The following is a 19,602-nucleotide window of genomic DNA, read 5'->3' as shown; positions in this document are numbered from 1 at the left end:
CACCAGCTCATAGTTAGTGTGTCTGAGTGTATGTCTTTGTACAAGTGCTAAAACGCTTTTCTAAACCTCGCAATCTACCTCTAGTGGTTGTTCTATTAGTTCTAGTGAGGTATAAGTACCTCTATTTATATGTCACCATTTGCAGTCACAGCTGTCTGCAACATCTGTACTACACACATTTAGAACTATAGTAGATGACATTGTAGTTTTTCCTCAACCATGAAATGAAACTGCAAAAGTCAAAAAATGGAAAAAGGGCTGTATTTTCCCAGCCCACCTAAGTCTCAACCTTTCAAAGCTGTGACCCTTTCATGCAGTCCCTCATTCTGTGGAGAACCCCCACTATAAAATGATTTTCTTCGTTTCTTCTTAGCTGTGCTTTTGTAGTGTTATGAATTGTAATGTGGATATCTGGTACGCAGGATGTCTGATAAGTGACCCGTGAAAGGGTGGTTTGACTTCCCAAAGAGCCACTACCCACAGGCTGAGAACCACTGGCCTCCAAGGTCTCTTCTTTCCCATAGGCATAGGTCCTTTATCATTTCTTTTTGACTTTTAGAGACCTCCCCTTAGGGTTAGTCTACTAGCAAATAATCTTAAGTTTTTCTTCATCAGAGGTTATCTCAGTTTCTTTATTATTCCTTAAATCTTTATATCACTGTAAATTTTTAATTGTATGTATTTATCTATTACCTGTTATGGTTTATGAATAAGCTACTAAATTAAATTAAGCTAATTGACATATCATCACCTCAAATATTTATCATTTACTTGTGCTGAGGGTACTTGAAGCATAATTGCTTAGCAATTTTGAAATGTATAACACGCTATTAACTATATGCAGTGCAATAGATTTTAAATAAAATACCTTAGTCTGTCTGCTTCGGTACCTTTTGGTCATCATCTTATATTTCTCATTACTCAGCCTCTAATAATTTTTATTCTACTCTCTACTATGGCTTTGACCACTTTCGATTTCACAATTAAGTGAGAAAATAAATTGTCCTTCTGTTCCTGGCTTAGTGTATTTCCCCCTAATTTTTCTTTTCTTTAAATTCTTTAAAAGTGATTTGTTTGTTTTATTTGTGTGTGTGTGTGTGTGTGTGTGTGGCTGTTTTGCCTGCATTTATGTCTATATACCATACATGCACAGCCCATGAAAGCCAGAAGAAGACATTGGATCTCCTGTGGCTGGAATTATAGAAGGTTTTGAGTCACCATGTGGGAGCTGGACTTGAACCCAAGTCGTCTGGACAAGCTGCCAATGCTTTGAGCCATCTCTCTAAAGGCTTTTCTTGTTTAAGAAGGAAGGCTAATATTAACTTCAGGTACAAAGCACGTTAGATATATTCCATTTGTTTTTTCATCTAAAGACAGTTTGACTAATTCGACAACTGTTGCGCATGACACTACAATGAACATGGATGGACGTGTAGTATATTTACCAAGACTTTTGGGCAAATACTCAAAAATAGGTTTGTTGAGTCATTTGGTAATTCTACCATATTTTCAGGTTTTTTTAAGGAATATTCATTGCTTTCCATAATCATTGTGTTCATTTACATTTTAAAATAAAAATGATAAAAATGCACTACCATTGACTTATAGCTATTGAGCTTAGTTCTTTTATTCAAGGTCTCTACAGGTAGGTCAGACTGGAATTGAATTAGCCAAGTTCCTGTTTCCACCTTCTGAAGGCTGGAACACCATGTTAAGGGAATCCTTGTTTCTGTTTGTTGGAGGTCAGAATTTCCACTTTTCACTAGGCCTTCTTTAACTTACTCCTCCCAGAGAAGAGGAGGGGATATCCCATCACTATCAGATTGGCATGGAAACTCAAGCTCGTTCATGATTTCATTGATACTTTAGAACATAGCCCCCATTGCTATTGAGCTCAGATAAAGTTCTAAGTTATGAGTACCCAGACCTCATCCCAGAGGGATAGTGAGACATTTCATTACTGTCTCTTGAGGTGGGAAGGGATACTCCCTACTTGGCCTACTACTCGGTGCTATGGTGATGCTGTTACTTTGAAGTAAGAGCCAGAGAAAATGTGGCATCTTGTTTTGGTCAACAATTAAATTCATTCTTTCAAGGAACATTTAATAGGGAGTATGCAGAAGAGGATTTTAATTTTTAAAGCATCAAAAGTCTACTGACATGTATGTGAATTTACTGTGTTCATGCCTGGTGCCTGCAGAGAACAGAAAAGGACACCAAATTTGTTGGAACTGGAGTTAAGAAGAGTTCTAAGTCAACATGTGTGAGCTGGGAACCAAGCCAGGGTCCTTTGCAAGAACAAAAAGTTCTCTTAACTGCTGAGCCATCTCCATAGTCCACAGAGAACGACTTTCAGAACATCAGTTTGACTGTTTTTTGTTTGTTTTGTTTTGTGAGGCAGAGTTTCTCTGTGTGTAGTCCTGGGTGTCCTAGTACTCGCTCTGTAGACCAGGGTGGCCTTGAACTCAGAGATATCTGCCTGCCTCTACCTCCCAGTTTGACTCTGAATTGATACTATGTTTCTCTCAACATCAACTTTCTTATTTGCAAGAATAAGTAAGGATAAGAACAATGACATAGGAATATTTGGAAGCTTTAAAGAGGTGGTTCATGCTCCTATCTCATTGTCAGGAACTCAGTAACACATGCTGTCATCATTGTTTTACTGTGATCATTGTCACTGTCCTATTAACTATAAACATCCCACATTACTTTTTCAGATGTGAGTGACATGTGAATGAGAGTCTGTTTCCTTGTGTTATGATACTAGAAGGGTAGCAGCCTTACTCTGAGGACTCAGAGCTGCTATTAAAGTCAGGAGGCAGGAACAGGCCCAGGAGTGTGTGACCTACAGCAAACTACCTCTCTTTAAAAGCACTGAGCATTACCTTCAGGCATTTATCCACTTGAGGAATGGCTGAGCAGGCTGTGAGTTCTTGAGTTTAAGCCTGACAGTCAAGAACATATCTTTAGCTATCTGAGTCTTATTCTGATTGTCCCAATCGGGCCAGATGGTCATGTGACAAGGTAATGGTCCATTTCAATCAGTTTGTACAGCTCAAGTAGGCTTTTCATACATCATAGAGCTAACTAACAAGCTGGTAAGGTTAATGAGAGAATTGAATACTCAGCGACATCATAGCTTGCTTGGCCAAGCAAATAAGAAGCTGAGTCATTAAGGGACCCTGTCACTTGGCACACACTTAAAAAGGACCATTATAGTGTATGTTCCTAGGCCAAGGTTCCAAAGAAGGCATATTGGGAAGTGATCGCAGGGAACACTGGGAGGTGAATGAAGAAATGAGAAGAAGCGAGGGAAGCCCGTAGGCAATATTTAAGCAGTTCACTAATGACGGCTGCAAGACCTCAAGCAGCTTGTGGAACACGGAACTCACCCACCTAAGGAGGAAGACAGACATGCCAGTTTTCAGTCACCCATCCTAACAGCCCTGGCTTGAGGTTGCCACCCCCCCCCCCCAGGACTGTTAATTCCTGTGCCTGCAAACTCAGCCTGTAGTGCCTTCTCTTACACTCCAAGCTCTGGCGTTTCACAGCCAGGAAGTCATGCCCAGGATGGTGAATACCAAGGCCACGGGCCTGCATTGCATGCCCAGCATTGTGTCGTGCACACAGGATAGTGTGCTTGTAGAAATGGACACAATTCTTGGTTACCTGGGTTCTGTTGTTTAGTGGAGAACACCAACAGATACATAGGTAGTCATAATATGGGATGGTAAAGGCTGTGATCATAAAGAATAGAATTCTTGAGAACAACTGTGAGGAACATTCTAGAATAGAGATGGGGCAGGGAAACTTCCTTATAGTGGTCAGGCTTTCACACTGCTGCTCACACTCCATTCTCTGTCTTTACCTGGCCATCTCACGAACTGTTTTTCATGTCTCAGATTGTATGCACCACTTCTTTAGAAAGAATTTTCTGAGTTTTCATAATGGATTTCACTTCCTAATTTTTGGTTCCCATGGTAATTAGTATTCACATTAAGATTAAACAGGATGGTGCCTGCCTTTTTCTTTGTTATAGTCCCAGGATTCGGCACTGTCTGGCATGGAGTGGAAGTCAATTATTATTTGCTGAGTGAAAGAATAAATGATCTGTCTATAGTAAAAACTATACTTTCTATTGCATCTGGGGCTGTAAAGAAATACAAATTATAATTGGGAACATAAGCAGTGACAGGCTTACCCTTTTGAGATCTAATTCTCTAAGGCAGAGTGAGCAGACTTGAATTAGAAATGCCACCGGCACTTGCAAGACATTGTAAAAGAACAAAAGCTGTCTTTGCTACCCACCTATCTGCCTTATCACAGGTCCAACCCCATTATTTCTGGTGTAGTATATGCTGGGGTTACTATATGCTGGGGACCATTTTGTGAGGACTCAGGGGAAAACACAATGCAGCTACCAATCTAGTTGCCAGGACTCTGAACTAAGGCCAGGCCAGGTGACATGTCAACAATGGTAAACAGTGCAGGTGGGCGGTCTCACAAGAAAGCAAGAGCTTGTCCACGGGACTTCCTAGAGGTGCTAGCAAGAATGGGTTAGCATGGCCTGTGCTGCAAGCTGCCATAAAGCTCTTAAAAATCAGCCAGATAAATTGTGAGGTACATGACACGATTTAATTTGCTCTGAGCCAGAGTTGGAGTCTCAACCCTTTAGTTATGGCAAAAGAACAAAGATAATGACAATTTTGGCAACCATGCGGGAGTCATGGGAATCCCAGAATTAAGATAAATGACCTCTTTTAAATTCAGTTGTTTTCAAGATCAGTGACAATAGGGCGTGTGTAGGAATGTGCTCATAAGTATTGCCTTCATATGGATATTAATTAAGCTGGGCCCATGACTGAAAACTCCTGGGTTCACAAAGAAAGGGAGAAATCAGTCCTAACTTGTAGATTAAAAGATGTCTTCACAGAGGCATATTTGAGCTTGACCTCATGTGTAGAGGGAGAATTATGATTTTGTGAGGTCATCGTGGGACATTACACAAGCTTGAAAGAGTGTGGAAGTGAGGGGTAGACCCATCTCCAGCATGTTATGGAGGCAGGATATAGTTAGCGTGGAAGAGCTATACCAGCTGGGTATGGAGGGATACACCTACAGCCTCAGCACCAGGAAGGCCGAAGACTTAACTTCGAGGCTAGCCTGGGTTAAACAATGGAATCAAGGGCCGCCTAATAATCACAGTGGAATCCTGCCGCACAACACAGAAACGAAAGTAATAGCAAGTGTGAAGAAATAAAACTGAAAAGCAAGGAGGAGAGAGACCCGAGTGTGGGGTGAGACGCTGCAGGTACACCCTAGGTTACTTAGATGTGAGTGTGCGTGGCCAGAGAGAGCTCCAGAGTCTTCACACGAGGCTGACTCCGTACAGAGCAGGAATGCCAGTGACACGTGCTCTCTCTTGGCGGCCAGCAGAGGGTTCCACTGTCTGGCTCGGGGACTAAATGGGCGCACTGAGGAAACAGGTGAAGGGAGCCCGAAGCTTCCTGCTTGGAAGCAGCGTTACCAGGGAGGGCCTGGAGGGCATCTCCCCTGCATCATTATCTTCATCCTCTCGTGGTGCTCGCCTTTAGGCAGCATGCTTCCGGTTAAGGGTGTGTCCCCGGACTCTGTTTCTTTTCTTCTCTAGGCTCACCCCATTTTGACAGTCCCAAGTTTGTAGCTTTCCCTGACTTTTTGGCAGGTTGGTTATGACTTTCGGGGGAAAAAGAACTCTTAATCTCTTTGAACTTCTGTTTATGGCTTTTAAAATTCTGAGATTGAATCACAGGACTGTGTCTAACACTAAACCTCTAGGTCTTCCCAAATTTATTTCTTCCAGTACCAGACTCAAATTAAATTTGCAGGCCATCTGCATCTTTTCAGTGGACATTGGTGCCTCACAAAGAAACCCAGAAGCATTGGTGAGATTTCTAGGAGCAGCCAGGGACTTAGACTTGAAAAGGAAAGATTACCTGAACTTGAGGGAGCCCTTCTGAGACCCCCTTCCTGAAGCCATTCTGCTCTGCCTCCTGGTGACAGTACTTGGTTCAAATCCCAAACTCTCTAATTTTGCTTAGTAAGTTGATGGGGGAAGTCCTGTGTATATGTCAATAAAGTACTGTTGGCCAATAGGGAACCAAGATAGGTGGGACTAGGAATCCAGGAGTGTTGGGGAAGTCCTGTGTATATGTCAATAAATTACTGCTGGCCAATAGGAATCTAGATAGGTGGGGCTAGGAGTCCAGGAGGATTCTGGGAAGGAGAAACACAAGAGAGTCAACATGTAACGCCATGGGGGTAGGAAGCCCGGAACCATTCTCCGGTAAGAGAAATACTTAGATTAACAATTATGGGGTAAATACTTAAGTCAGAGCTAGCCAATAAGAAACAAGCAAGGCCAACAGCTTCATAATTAATATAGCCTCCTGTGTGTTTATTTGGGACTGATGCCGATCTAGAACCAGGCGGGCGGGAAGGCATCCTCTCAAGGAAAGCTTCTCTTAACACAGGAGGACTCTGGGTAGGATAAACACAGGGGTCAAGATGTAATGCCATGGCATAGGAAGCCCGGAAACCTCTCCGGTAAGAGAAATACTTAGATTAGCAATTATGGGATAAATACTTAAGTCAGAGCTAGCCAGTAAGAAACAAACAAGGCCAACAGCTTCATAATTAATATAGCCTCCTGTGTGTTTATTTGGGACTGATACAGCTCTGGAACCAGGCTGGTGGGAAGGCTTCTCCTTACAGTAAGTTGCTCTTAAAAACCTTTTATTTGGGGGACTGCAGAGATGGCTCAGTGAGCAAAAAGCTTATTGCAAACAGAAAGAGGAATCCAGGTTGATACTTCCTGTGTTCACAGCGGGGCATGGAGCTGTGGTGTGCAATCCCAGAGCTTGGGAAGCAGAGACAGAGGATCCCTGGGCTGGATGGCCAGCTGGCCTGGCCTAGTGACTGAGCCACTGGTGCTAGTGGGAGACATTGAGAACAGCTCCTAAAGAATGACACTTAAGACTGATCTCTAACCTTCAAGTACACAGGAACACAGGGACACCTACAGGAACACCCACACACCTACACATATACCCACACACCTACACAAACGCCTACACACCTACACAAACACCCACACACCCACACAAACACCCACACACCTACACACATACCCACACACCTACACAAACACCCACACACCTACACAAACACCCACACACCTACACAAACACCCACATACCCACACAAACACCCACACACATACACACATACCCACACACCTACACAAATACCCACACACATACACAAACACCCACACACCTACACAAACACCCACAGACCTACACACACACCCACACACATACACACATACACACACACCTACACAAACACCCATACACCTATACAAACACCCACACACATACACACACACTTACACACATACACACACCTACACAAACACCCACACACCCACACAAACACCTACACACCTACACAAACACCCACACACCTACACAAACACCCACACACCTACACAAACACCCACACACATACACAAACACCCACACACCTACACAAACACCTACACACCTACATAAACACCCACACACCTACACAAAAACCCACACACCTACACAAACACCCACACACATACACAAACACCCACACACCTACACAAACACCCACACACCTACACAAACACCCACAAACATACACAAACACCCACACACCTACACAAACACCCACACACCTACACAAACACCCACACACATACACAAACACCCACACACCTACACAAAAACCCACACACCTACACAAACACCCACACACCTACACAAACACCCACACACATACACAAACACCCACACACATACACAAAAACCCACACACATACACACATTCACACATACACACACACACCAACACACATACCCACACACCTACACAAACACCCACCCACATACACACATACACACATACACGCACACACCAACACACATACACACACACCTACACAAACACCCACACACATACACAAACACCCACAAACCTACACAAAAACCCACACACCTACAGGAATATCCACACACCTACACAAACACCCATACACCTACACACATACCCACACACCTACACAAACACCCACCCACATACACACATACATACACACACACCTACACAAACACACACACACATACACAAACACCCACACACTTACACACATACACATACCTACACAAACACCCACACACCAACACACATACACACACACCTACACACATACTCACACACCTACACAAACACCCACCCACATACACACATACACACACATACACAAACACCCACACACCTACACACAAACACCCACCCACATACACACATACACACACATACACACACACATACACAAACACCCACACACCTACAGACATACACACACACCTACACAAACACCTACACAAATGCCCACACATACACACAAATACCTACGCACATACACAAACCTGTGCGCGCACACAGACACACACACACACACACACACACTTTAGAGATCATTAGGCCACACTACACCATTAGTCTTGAACTAAGTTTGCTATAGACAGTACCTCTGCTTGTTATTCTTCAAGAACCCGATGGTCACTTTTGGTTAAAAGACTGGCTTTTGCCAGGTGTTGGTGGCGCACGCCTTTAATCCCAGCACTTGGGAGGCAGAGGCAGGTGGATCTCTGTGAGTTCCAGGTCAGCCTGGTCTACAGAGTGAGTTCCAGGACAGTCTCCAAAACAATACAGAGAAACCCTGTCTCGAAAAACAAACAAAACAAAACAAAACAAAAAAAAAGGACTGGCTCTTTGCTTGGTCTTGCATGTGTCTGAGAGAGTAACAGGATGAGCGGGATGAGCTGAAAGGGCTCGACGTTAGCATCTGCTTCCTTTGCAGTGTTAACCTTTAGACTAAGGACACCTATCAGCCTTCATGACCAGAGTAGTACTAGTCCACAGAAAGAGAGGTGGCCCCCAAGTACCTGGACATGAGCTATTCTGCCCCGCACTAGCCCACCTCGCTCTGTCAGCATCCCTGGAGTTGGAGGCTGGTCTGTGAACTCTTCCATTTGTTAGCCACTGAGTAAAACTTTGCTTCCCTCAACCCTGTGTTATTGGAGTCATTGGTCTTGTCAGGCAGCGAGGACTTGAACCCTTTGTTTGGTTAACTAGCGTCAGCAGTAGACAGTCTCCTCGGGGTGGCTAGCCCTTCACACAGGCATCTGAGGATGAGACTCTGCACGTTACCACATCCGTGGACGTCGCCTTTCACCTGTGCCTGACACATTCTTGATAATCGCATTGGGCCACTTGCCATGCAGGCCCTGGACTTCACTAGGTGTGCAATTTCCCCAGGCCTGCCTGGGCCTGCCCAGTCCTGCCGGGGCCTGCTCAAGCAGAAACAGGGTCAAGCCTAGAAGCACACATCCTAAGGAGGCCTTCAGATGACTCAGGAGCGTGCTAACATTTGCAAGGTAATAAATGTAAAGTTGAAGAAAGGAAAGAGAAAAACACACCGTAACTCTTAAGCAACAGGTGATCATTATTTGGGGCTGAAGGCAGACTCAGTGCTACATAGTAGCAGAATTCATAGACTCTAATTTTTTAAGTAAAGTGGATGTTTTTGTGAAATATAACAACATCTTTATGGAAAAAAAGAGGAAGACATTACCCAGGAACCTTAGCTATAACAAACATTTCAGGAAATGTAAACGTTGGATTTTTTATTTGCAGGATCTAAATGCATGGATTGCTACTTCTACCTTTGCCTCCCTTAAAAGCTATGTAAACTTTGCTTTCAATGAAATGTAAGTAGAACCACAAATGTCAAACAGATAATTGAGTTGTCCACTTGGAAATGGGAAGCAATCAGATCACTGCACCCCACCTTTTGTCCATCTCTCTTTCTACTGAGACCCAGGGGCTCAACACAAGACCCATCACCACATCGGCCAAATAGCTTTGCTATCCTTCCCACTCTGTGTACATATACAAAGGCCCCAGGGGCATTCTATCATATTCCTGGAACTGACATTGTAATTAACACAAAAAGAAAATTTGTTTTGTTGTGATTATTTTTAAAGACTTGCAATGGAGTAGAGGGAGGTGAACCTCACTCGCAGAAGCCCTTCCAGGTAGGGATGAGCAAAGCCAATCACCTCTGTATCTGGGGGAGTGGACACCTGCCTGGAAATCTACTCTGAGAAAATATCCTCAGCTGAGCCTGAAATCAGGGGCGGCTAATAAGTTGCCAACTTAGGAAATGGGTGACTCAATCCATCTGCCAGCACATGCTGCTTGGGCAGATGAGACGGAACACGTGGGCTTCCTCTCTACAAGGCTTTTCCTGAAAAACCCACCTGTGTTTACACGTGCATTCCCAGACCTTCTAGAAAACAACAACCTGAATGTGCCAGCTGCTCCGTTCTCACAGAACTGAGTCAAGTCCTCTTTGGAAAACACCCAGTGTTGGAAATGGATACCCACAATAGTCCTCTGCATCTTCAGCACCATGGGCTGGGAACTGGCTTTCTTTAGATGCTAAACTCTTTTCTCCAAGACAAATAATGCCAGAATAGATTAAAAATAGACTTCATTTCCCTTGCCCTTTCGACACCCTTTCCCTGTCATCACTCACTGACCCTGAGGGTTCCAGGAACCCTAGTTTACGAAGCCCCACCTTGTAACTGGTGAAATAGATCGAGGCCCAGATGTCAGGGCCTTTAAAGAAGGCAGCATGTATGCAAAGTATCAGGGCCTTCACTAAAGACCCAGTTTCCAGTTCTGAGAGCTTTCCTTACAACATACCACAGTTACAAACTCATTCATGTGGCTGGCAGTTTCTAGGCACCCATTTACTTTTGTTAGGGAGCTAGCTAGACAGTAGCAACTTTGAAGGCCATTGGGGTTGATCCATCTCTGCTAATCAGCAGACTGAACTGTAAAAACAGCAATGGAAGCTGCAAGACTCTGTCACAAACCAACATGGTATCAGAGATGTAGAGACATGACATTCTGAACATCTCCCTATGTAGGTCGTGGCCTTCTGGTAAAGAAATGCTATCCCTTCATTCCACAGGCAGAAAACCACCCTTCAGAAAAAGCTATCTGATTTTAAAAACTCTAATAATAGAAAGCTTGTCTGAACTAGATTGGCATAATGGCCTCTTTGGCCACTGTCCCCTTCACTCCTTGAGAGTGAGCCCTGATGCAGTGTTCATTCTTGTGCCTTGAGAATGTTCTGCTCTGCCGTGGTCCCTTTGGTCATTTCCCATTCCCACTCTCACCCCTTGAGAGGGCTTTACTTTACTTTGCAAAATACTGTTTTCTATTCTGTATTCTGTGTGTCTTGTCTGAATAGTTTTAACAGCACTCATTTGGACCAGAGAGCTGAGAGGAGGCTAGAGCAGGATCCTGATGAGACAGTTTCCATTAAATGCCTGCTGGATTCCATGCACTAGCTAGCTACTGTGGATTCAACAGTATGCAAACCAAGACACGGTCCCATCCTCACAAACTATTCTGTCAAGAGAAATAATAATGCAAGCCAATGTAAAATGTGGAGGCTGAGGACAAGGAAGTTGTAAGGATGATGTCCAGGTCCTTGTTCTTTGGACAGTGAGAGCTGTAGTACATCAAAGTAGTGACTCTTAGACCAGGCTGTTGTAACAATCACCAAGGAGTAAAGGTAATACCCGTGTCAATGCCCAACCCCTTCCTCATAGTTTCTAGTTTGTGTGCTTGGAGAGAGATTTAGGCATCAGTGCCTCCTGGAAGAGCAAATTTCCTTGGGTGATTCTAACATGCCACCAAGGCTGAAAAGCACTTCTGGGGCAGTCGTCTTAGGGGACCTTACGCGAACCCCTTTCTATTTGATTATAGGTCAGTGTGGCAGAAGCCCTCCAGAAGCACATTGACTCATTCTCTAGACAGCAACTGATGTCCAGCAAGCCCAGGCAAAGTATCCTAAAAATGACCAGACAATTTCTAGCTATGCCAGTCAATAGAGGAGGGTCAGTGCAGTAGAATAGAGAGGACGCCAAGTTTGCCGCTAAGTTCCAAATGCCTTCCTTATCTTTCACATAAAGGTAATGAGACCGCTAATGGTGGGGCCGGAGAGATAGCTCAGTCAGTAAAGTACTTGCCTTTCGTTGGCAAGGACCTGAGTTCAACCCCCAGAATCCATGTAAAGCAAGCCAGGTTGAGTGGTGTGCACTATGGTCCTACTTCTGGGGAGGTGGCAGCAAGCAGATCCCTGGAGCTCACTAGCCACCTGTCTGGACTGCTTAGTAAACTCCACGCCAGTGATAGCCACCCCTAAACACACACGAGAGAAGAACGACAACAACAACAAAAAGCCAGCCAACCACAACAAATAAGGTATAAGGTTCCCGAGAAACAATACGCAAGGCGTCCTTTGGCCTCCACATGAATATGCTCAAATATGTACAAGTATTCATGTGCCTGTACCCACAGGAACACACACATACATGAACACATGAGAAACAGGTAATGATTTTCCAAGCTGAATCTATACCGGCCTTACGTGGAAGCCTGGTTCACATGCCAATTGTTGGTTGGCCTGGCAGGTTAATATTGGTTCTAACTATTGTGTTACAGCACTCTGCATCTTGATCACTAAGCTTCTGAGGGCTCTGTAAATTTCGCAGTAAGAATGGTGTCTTGTTTTTAACTCTGATCCTTCCTACCTAAGGACCGCACAAACAGTGAACCCCTCACCTAAATGATTCCTAAAGGCTCCTTTGGCCCTCGTCTTCCATGTGAGTTAGTAGCGGTTGTGGCAGAGCAAAGCAGGCCTGCACAGGTGCTTACCTTTTCATTTGAAAGATTTGCTTTGCAGCTTTGGGAGAGGTGTTAACACCCACCCAGGTTCTGTTACTCCTTGTCCACTGTTCCGGTTGACTTTCTGCTGCTGTGATAAAACCCAGCACCAAAAGCAACTCGGGGAGAAGTTTAGTTTCGCTTAAAGCTGTAGTCCCTGCTCAAAGGATGCAGGAACTCGAGGCAGGAGCTGAAGCAGGGGCCGCAGACAACTGCTGCTCACTGCCTGCTTCCCACAGCTTGCTCAGCCCCCTCTCCTATATAACCCAGGACCGCCTGTGAGGATTAGGCACATTCACCGGGGACTGGTTCCCTCTCTTGTCAATCATTAATCAAGAAAATGTCCCACCCATAGATGCACCCACAGACCAGTTTGATAAAGGCTAGTCCCCTTTCCCAGGTGACTCTAGGCAAAAATCAAATCACACATCCTTTAAATCAGACGTTTCGGCTATTGATCACCTACTTAGCAGTTGGTTGAAATAACACCCATGTGACACGCATGTGAGCGGGATGCTTTTGGAAGTCAGCATTACCAGCTTGTCTTGCTTTCATCATCTACTGAGGGTTCCATTCTGGTGAGACTCACCCCGGGGATTTTGAGAACTATGAGAAACTTAAATCCTTTCAAGTCTACATACTACTTAACAAGTCATTCAGTCTCTCCTGACTTTCCAATTTCTCCCTTGCGGATTTGCTCAATCCTAAAGAAGCAATCTGTGAGGGCAATATAATGAAATGTAGCTTTATAAACAAACGTCTGTAGAAACTGCAAAAACAGCCTTTCAGATAGATGCTCATTATTTATTCAATAATTTATAAAATGAATGGCTAGTTCCTCCCAAAGAAGACAAGAATAATAGCTGCATTTGGAGATAATGACACTCACTAGATTCTGAACGGGGAGTCAAAATTTCTATAAACGTAGTAAATAGTTGTCCAATTCATAATAAATTAATACTGCTAAATTTGCATATTGTTTTTGTTCCCTCTAAGGACACTAACTCAAGTCCCTTAGTGTCCATTCCAGAAATTTCCACCCTAGAGACCATCTTTGTAGACTCATTCTTCTCAGAGTTCAGCATTCATCATTAGCAAGTAGGGCCTTTGGTGGGTATACATGTGAGCCTCCTGCTTTCTGCAAAGATCAAGCTGCTTGTCTGCCTGGAATGGCCTGTTCTGTGTGTCTATTAAAACCTTACTCATTCGTTCATATGTAACTTAAGAGTCACCTCCTGCAGATCCACCTGTGCCACCCCCGGGCTGGCACTAGGTTGTTACTGCTGATCCTCCCTAGAGCATGTCTCAGAATCCAGCAAAGAGGTCCAGGCTCTTTCTGCACAAAATCCTTGGTAAATTGTTTATCCTCAATTCTAGTTTCTGTTTGGTTGATTCTTAAAATAACTTGGTCATTTGCCAATCAGCAACCCAATAACAGAACCCCAGAAACTGGTCAGTGAACCCCGTTTTCATCAAATCATCAGCATGGGAAATACTACTCCTGGGTTGTCCTTAGATGTCACTGTTTTGACCCCATTATCGGTTGATTTTTAGTGATTAATATCAACACAAATGAATGCTGTAAGAATGTGCTCTATAAATCCCATTGCTACGTATGGTTTGAAAGGTCTTTACAGGGACCCTGAGTGTCTTTCCACCCACCAGAGAAACTGTCTTTGTGACTAAGGGCCAGGAAAAGATGTCTGTCCTTCTAGGCAACTTCCGAGTTTCAGTTTTGTTGGCAGCTATGACCCTGTCCTGCTTTCCCATTACCTGGCTGAGCAAAAAGTCTGAAACGAAATCTCCAATTTAAAAACTATTCCAGATATGAAATTATTATGACAGTAATTACCTTTCTGATGCACCCACACACCTATGTGGGTCCAATACTGGATTTAGAGATAATTTAATATTTTTTTATTATTATTTTTTTATTTTCCATTTTAAATTTAGATAAGAAACAAGGTTGCTTCACAAGTCAGTTCGAGGTCCCTCTCCCTTTCCCTCCCCTCCTCCCGTGCCCTCCCCCCATCCCCCCCCCGTTATCCCCTCATTCCCCCAGGGTGAGGCCCTCCATGGGGATGTCCATAGTCTGTCATTTCATATAGGGCAGGGCCTAGACCCTTCCCCAAGAGTTCAGGTTGAGAGTGCACCTCACATTGTTCTATGGGAGTCCAGAGTCCGTGTGTATACTTGGGATGGGTACTGATCTGCTGTCCAAGGCTCAATAGATTACCTAGGCCTCCTCACTGACACCCAGATTCAGGGGGTCTTGATCAGTCCCATGCTGGATTCCCAGGCTGATGCCTGGGATTCAAGAGTTAACCTTTGTCTGGTCAGCTGTTTCTGGGGGTTAAACCAGCCCAGTCTTAATCCCTTTGATCATCAGTCCTCCCTCTCTGATACTGGCTTTCTTGAGTTCAGCTCACTACTTAACCAGCCACTAAATGAAGTTTCTGTTTCCCAGACTCTCTGGCCATAGGATTGTAGGCTGGCACTCCCCAGATCTATGTCTAAAATCCATATATGAGAGAGTACATGCCATGTTTCTCTTTTTGTGACTGGGTTACCTCACTCAGGATGGTTTCTTCTAGTGTCATCCATTTGCCTGCGAATCTCATGATTCCATTATTTTTTTCTGCTGAATAGTACTCCATTGTGTAGATGTACCACATTTTCTCTATCCAGTCTTCGGGTGAGGGACATCTAGGTTGCTTCCAAGTTCTGGCTATTACAAATAAAGCTGCTATGAACATAGTGGAACAGACATCTTTGTTATATGAATGGGCATCTTTTGGATATATGCCTAAGAGTGGAGTTGCTGGGTCTTGTGGTAGGTTTATTCCCATTTTTCTGAGGAATCTCCATACTGCTTTCCAAAGTGGCTGAACCAGTTGGCACTCCCACCAGCAATGGAAGAGTGTCCCCCTTTCACCACATCCTCTCCAGCATAAATTGTCATTGGTGTTTTTGATTTTAGCCATTCTTACAGGAGTGAGATGGTATCTCAGAGTTGCTTTGATTTGCATTTCCCGGATGGCTAAGGATGTTGAGCACTTTCTCAAGTGCCTCTCAGCCATTTTAGACTCCTCTATTGAAAACTCTCTATTTAGTTCTGCAGCCCACTTCTTAATTGGGTCCTTTGCTGTTTTGGAGACTTGCTTCTTGAGTTCTTTGTAAATTTTGGAGATCAACCCTCTGTCAGATGTGGGATTAGTGAATATTTTTTCCCATTCTGTGGGCTGCCTTTTTGTCTTGCTGACTGTGTCCTTTGCCTTACAGAAGCTTCTCAGTTTCAGTAGGTCCCATTTATTAATTGTTGATCTCACTGTCTGTGCTACTGGTGTTATGTTCAGGAAGCTGTCTCCTGTACCAATTCGTTCAAGGGTACCACCCACTTTCTCTTCTAAGAGGTTCAGTGTGGCTGGATTTATGTTGAGGTCTTTGATCCATTTGGACTTAAGTTTTGTGCATGGCAATAAACATGGATCGATCCGCATTCTTCTACATTCCAGTCTCCAATTATGCCAGCACCATTTGTTGAAGATGCTTTCTTTATTCCATTGTATATTTTTAGCTTCTTTGTCAAAGATCAGATGTTCGTACGTGTGTGGGTTAATACCCGGATTTTCAATTCGATTCCATTGGTCTGCCTGTCTATTTTTGTGCCAATACCAAGCTGTTTTCAGGACTATAGCTCTATAATAGAGCTTGAGGTCAGGGATAGTGATGCCTCCGGACGTTGCCTTGTTGAACAGGGTTGTTTTGGCTATCCTGGGTCTTTTGTTTTTCCATACAAAATTGATTATTGTTCTTTCAAGGTCTGTGAAGAATTGTGCTGGGATTTTAATGGGGATAGCATTGAATCTGTAGATTGCTTTTGGCAGGATTGCCATTTTTACTACATTGATCCTACCTATCCAAGAGCATGGGAGATCTTTCCATTTTCTGAGGGCTTCTTTAATTTCTTTCTTTAAAGATTCAAAGTTCTTACGATACAGGTCTTTCACTTGTTTGGTTAGCGTTACCCCAAGGTATTTTATGTTGTTTGTGGCAATTGTAAAGGGTGATGTTTCTCTGATTTCTCTTTCAGCCCTTTTATCATCTGTATATAGTAGGGCTACTGACTTTCTTGAGTTGATCTTGTAACCTGCCACTTTGCTGAAGGTGTTAATCAGCTGTAAGAGTTCCCTGGTAGAGTTCTTTGGGTCATTGATGTAAACTATCATATCGTCTGCAAACAGTGAAAGTTTGACTTCTTCCTTCCCAATTTGTATCCCCTTGATCCCCCTTTGTTGTCGTATGGCAATAGCTAGAACTTCAAGTACCATGTTGAAAAGGTATGGAGAGAGTGGACAGCCTTGTTTTGTTCCTGATTTTAGAGGAATTGCGTTGAGTTTCTGTCCATTTAGTTTGATGCTGGCTGTTGGTTTACTGTATATGGCTTTTATTATGTTTAAGTATGTCCCTGTTATCCCAGATCTCTCCAAGACCTTTATCATGAAGGGGTGTTGGATTTTGTCAAAGGCTTTTTCAGCATCTAGTGAGATGATCATGTGATTTTTGTTTTTCAGCTTGTTTATATGGTGGATTACGTTGATGGATTTTCGTATGTTAAACCATCCCTGCATCCCTGGGATGAAACCTACTTGATCGTGGTGAATGATTGTTTTGATGTGTTCTTGGATCCGATTTGCCAGTATTTTATTGAGTATTTTTGCATCAATGTTCATGAGGGATATTGGTCTGAAGTTCTCTTTCTTGGTTGTATCTTTGTGTGGCTTGGGGATCAAGGTTATTAAAGCCTCATAGAAAGAGTTTGGCAAAGACCCTTCTGCTTCTATTGTGTGGAACACTTTGAGAAGAATTGGTATAAGCTGTTCTTTGAATTTGTGGTAGAATTCTGCACTGAGGCCATCTGGACCTGGACTTTTTTTGGTTGGGAGACTTTTGATGACAGCTTCTATTTCCATAGGGGTTATAGGTCTATTTAAATTGCTTATCTGTTCTTGATTTAGTTTTGGTAAATGATAGCTGTCCAGGAAGTCATCCATTTCCTTTAAATTTTCAAATTTTGTGGAATACAGGTTTTCAAAGTATGACCTAATGATTCTCTGGATTTCCTCAGAGTCTGTTGTTATGTCCCCCTTTTCATTTCTGATTTTGTTAATTTGCGTGTTCACTCTCTGCTGTTTGGTAAGTTTGGACAAAGGTTTGTCTATCTTGTTGATTTTCTCAAAGAACCAACTCTTTGTTGCATTGATTCTTTGTATTGTTTTCCTGGTTTCTACTTTGTTGATTTCAGCCCTCAATTTGATTATTTCCTGGCGTCTACTCCTCCTGGGGGAGTTTGCTTCTTTGTGTTCTAGAGCTTTTAGCTGTGATGTTAATTCTCTGGTATAACTGTTTTCCTGTTTCTTCATGTGAGCACTTAGTGCTATGAACTTCCCCCGTAGCACTGCTTTCAAAGTGCCCCATAGGTTTGGGTATGTTGTGTCTTCATTCTCATTGAATTCGAGGAAGTCTTTAATTTATTTTTTTATTTCCTCTATGACCCAGGGATGGTGCAGTTGAGCATTATTCAATTTCCATGAGTTTGTAGGTTTTCTGCAATTTGTGTTGTTGTTGAATTCTAATTTTAAGGCATGGTGGTCTGATAAGATGCATGGAGTTATTCCAATGTTTTTGTAGCTGCTGAGGTTTGATATGTTGCCAAGTATGTGGTCGATTTTTGAGAAGGTTCCATGTGGTGGTGAGAAGAAGGTATATTCTTTTTTATGTGGATGAAATGTTCTATAGATATCTGTTAATCCCAGTTGGGTCATTACTTCTATTAGACCCTTTGCTTCTTTGTTGAGTTTCTGTCTGGTATTCTTGTCTAGTGGTGAGAGTGGTGTGTTGAAATCTCCCACTATAACTGTGTGGGGCTTTAGATGAGATTTAAGTTCTAATAATGTTTCTTTAACGAATGTGGATGCCTTTGTATTGGGGGCATAGATGTTCAGGATAGACACTTCATCTTGGTGGGTTTCACCTGTGATGAGTATGTAATGACCTCCTTCATCTCTTTTGATTGATTTTATTTTAAAGTCTAGTTTGTTAGATATTAGGATTGCTACCCCTGCTTGTTTCTTGGGTCCATTTGATTGAAAAATTTTTTCCCAACCTTTAACTCTCAAGTAATGTCTGTCTTTGAGGGTGAGGTGTGTTTCTTGTATGCAGCAGAAGGAAGGGTTCTGTCTTCGAATCCATTCTGCTAGTCTGTGTCTTTTTATGGGTGAGTTAAGGCCGTTAATATTGAGGGATATTAATGACCATTGATTGCTCATCCTTCTTCGATTTGCAATGGTTGTTGTTGGTGGAATTATGGGTGGAATTTCACCCCTTTGTTCTTTTGGCTGTTGGTAGAGAGGGATTCTCTAATGCTTATGTTTTTCTGGTTGTAGTTAGCTTCCTTGGGTTGGAGTTTTCCTTCCAAAATTTTCTGTAGGGCTGGGTTAGTGGACACATATTGGTTGAATCTAGTTTTGTCATGGAATATCTTGTTTTCTCCGTCTATAGTGATTGAGAGCTTTGCCGGGTATAGTAGTCTGGGCTGGCATCCATGGTCTCTTAGTGTAGGTAGAATATCTATCCAGGACCTTCTGGCTTTCAGAGTTTCCATGGAGAAATCAGGTGTAATTCTGATAGGTCTGCCTTTATATGTTACTTGACCTTTTT

The 19,602-nt window shown here is 43.2% G+C and overlaps 1 protein-coding gene across 4 annotated transcripts in view; it reads right to left on the bottom strand.

Annotated features, from left to right (window-relative positions):
* The window catches only part of Ppp2r2b (protein phosphatase 2 regulatory subunit Bbeta), a 390,383-nt gene that overhangs the window by 334,059 nt on the left and 36,722 nt on the right, over positions 1 to 19,602 (bottom strand). The gene's annotated exons all lie outside the window — the stretch shown is intronic.

Source organism: Mesocricetus auratus, unplaced genomic scaffold (genome assembly GCF_017639785.1).
Source record: "Mesocricetus auratus isolate SY011 unplaced genomic scaffold, BCM_Maur_2.0 Super-Scaffold_6730, whole genome shotgun sequence".
Lineage (NCBI taxonomy): Eukaryota > Metazoa > Chordata > Mammalia > Rodentia > Cricetidae > Mesocricetus > Mesocricetus auratus.
This window is presented reverse-complemented; position numbering and strand designations above follow the sequence as displayed.